Below are 2,666 nucleotides of genomic sequence, written 5' to 3'. Positions count from 1 at the left end.
ACTCTGTAGACCAGGCTGGCCTCGAACTCAGAAATCCACCTGCCTCTGCCTCCTGAGTGCTGGGATTAAAGGCGTGCGCCACCACACCCGGCTGGATGTGATCTCTTGCCAGAGCAGCCATGTTGCTGGGTTAGAATTCCTCTACAAGAAGGGAATTTTCTAGTCTCTTACCTCATCTCCCTTATGTGCCAATCCTTTCTGGGTCATCGCCCAAACTTTGTTTTTTTCTTTATCTCATTCCTTCACACTTATTCTCTAAGTACTTGGCTAGTCTCTACATTTTCAATCACGTGTTGTCCAAGTTTTATTTACAGTGAGACACTCCCTGTTTCCTTCTCTGTGTTCTTTATTCTGTGCAAGTGTCCGCTCCTTGCACTATTCCTGAACGGGCACCGTTAGTGAGTCCCAGTGAAGCCAGTCCTGTCTCATAGCTAAGTGGGAGGCTCATGTCCTGAGCCACACACAGTGTGTCATGTCGACCTTCTTCTGTGCCTTAAAGAATCTTCTCTGGGCTGGAGAGATGACTCTTCCAGAGGTCCTGAGTTCAAGTCCCACAACCACATGGTGACTCACAACCATCTGCAATGGGGTCTGATGCCCTCTTCTGATGTGTCTGAAGACAGCAATGATGAATACATTAAATAAATAAATCCAAAAAAAGGAAACTCAACTCATCACACCACTGCTCTTCCTTCCATTTTGACAGAAGACCTCATAACATTTTTCTATACTCTCCACTTCATGTGCCCAGTCAGGGCCAGGGTTTCCCCTTGCCAGATCCTCTTGCACCTATCTCATTTTTCCTGGGATCCTGAGTGACTTTTGCCTGAGCATTGGTCAGTTTAATTGTCTCTAGTCGTATAAAGAAGACGCAGATGAGATGGGCTGTCTGAGATGAGGCTGGCGGCCAGTTGGCCAGCCTTTCTTAAGGTCAAGCTTTTACTTTCTCAGTAACCTAGTAGTTCCTGAATCCCATGCCAGTGCAGTTTGTCAGCCCGGAAGCGCTTTCCTCTGGTTCCTGCCCACCCTTGCTGGCTGTGTCCCTGGGGCTTAGTCTGAGCTTAGTCAGGCACCCTGAAGCCTGCTCGCTACTGCGCTTTTCCTACCCATGTCTGGACTGCTCTTCTCTGATGCATCCTGGTCCTCGCTGCATCCTTCCTTCCTCGAAGACGTCTGCTGCAGCTCTGCCTCCTTGCTGAGGTCTGTCTCGGACTCCTGAAGCCTGATGAAATGCCCCCTTCTGTCTCTGTTTGGCCCTTGGGGAGGACTTCTTTCAGCTTGGATTATTTTGCTTGTATTGTAGTTGCTATTTGAAAATCTGTTACAAACTGCTTAAGTCATAGATAGATAGAAATTTCTGTCTGGCAAAATTCCCAGCATATCTTATATAGTCGGGCTCCCTTAATAGCAAATTTGTGTTTTGAACATTTTTGTATACTGTTCAAGGAATAGGCTACATATATACATGTGTAGATATGTTTGCATGGACCAAGGCAGATCTTTTTCCTAAGTGTCTTAGTGTGTAGAGTAGCCCTTTGTAAGCCTAAGCTACCAGAGTAAGAAGCAGTGCCCTTAGATTCTGCCCTCTGCAGTGGCAGGTTCCACATTACCAGCGTGAGCCACCCACAGAGCTTACCTTCTGATGTTGTTAAATCCCTACTCTGTGATCAACACAGGAACCTTTGGGTCATGAAATTGTCCTTAGATGGTTCCTATTGGAAGCCCAGTGTTACAGCAATGGCTGGGAGGTCCTGAGATCAGGTCTACAGTGCTCATTACTGTTTGTGTTGATCCCAACACTAGTGGCCAATGATCGCTTTCCCGGCGAGTCCATGGGAGATGGCTTTGAGAGTGTTAGGATCCTCTTTAATGCTGTGGCTGGCCCGTAAGATTGTCGTGAGCTGAGATGCAATTGTTCTGAGCCTGGAGCACCAGTGGAAGATGGGAGTCTTTGAAAAGGAAAGGAGAGGGAGAGAGACAGCTGTGTAACAGCCCCAGGAACACAGACCATCCTGCTGTCCTGAGACAGCCTAGAAGGCAGCACTGGTGCCTGCTGCAGAGTGGACTGGAGTGTTTACCACATGTCTTCCTGGAAAATAAGCAAATCAGAGTGTTATCTGTTTGGCTTTAAGGTTGGCAGTAAGTACTGAGTTCCAACATAAACAGAAGTGCCTTAAGTAGGAGAATGGGCCAGCCTCACCAGACAGACACTGTCGTCTAGACCCTGAGGAGCAGGAAGCAGCGTTGGCAATATCTTCCTCCTGGGGAAAAAAAGGACAGTAACTAGGAGGGCATGTTGGAAAGCCAGCGTTATAAATGAAATGGCCCAAGAGCTTTCACGTCAGAACCATTTCTAAGAAGAGTTTGGTAAAGAGAAGTATCTTTTGCTTAGTTTATTGACAGTAACTTTATGTGCAAAATGTTTACAAAAAAAATAAATAACATAATGTGCCAAGTTCAGTCACCATTTTCTTTCTTTTTTTTTTTTTTTTAAGATTTATTTATTTATTTATTATATGTGTGTGCACTGTAGCTGTCTCCAGAAGAGGGCATCAGATTTTTGTTACAGATGGTTGTGAGCCACCATGTGGTTGCTGGGATTTGAACTCCGGACCTTCGAAAGAGCAGTCGGGTGCTCTTACCCACTGAGCCATCTCACCAGCCCA

General features: G+C 46.2%; 1 protein-coding gene across 1 annotated transcript in view; it reads left to right on the top strand.

The window, feature by feature from the left end:
- The window catches only part of Eef1e1 (eukaryotic translation elongation factor 1 epsilon 1), a 12,973-nt gene that overhangs the window by 4,887 nt on the left and 5,420 nt on the right, over nucleotides 1-2,666 (top strand). The gene's annotated exons all lie outside the window — the stretch shown is intronic.

This window comes from Mus pahari, chromosome 16 (genome assembly GCF_900095145.1).
Source record: "Mus pahari chromosome 16, PAHARI_EIJ_v1.1, whole genome shotgun sequence".
Lineage (NCBI taxonomy): Eukaryota > Metazoa > Chordata > Mammalia > Rodentia > Muridae > Mus > Mus pahari.
The sequence above is the reverse complement of the archived record's forward strand: the minus strand, read 5'-3'. Positions and strand labels throughout refer to the sequence as shown.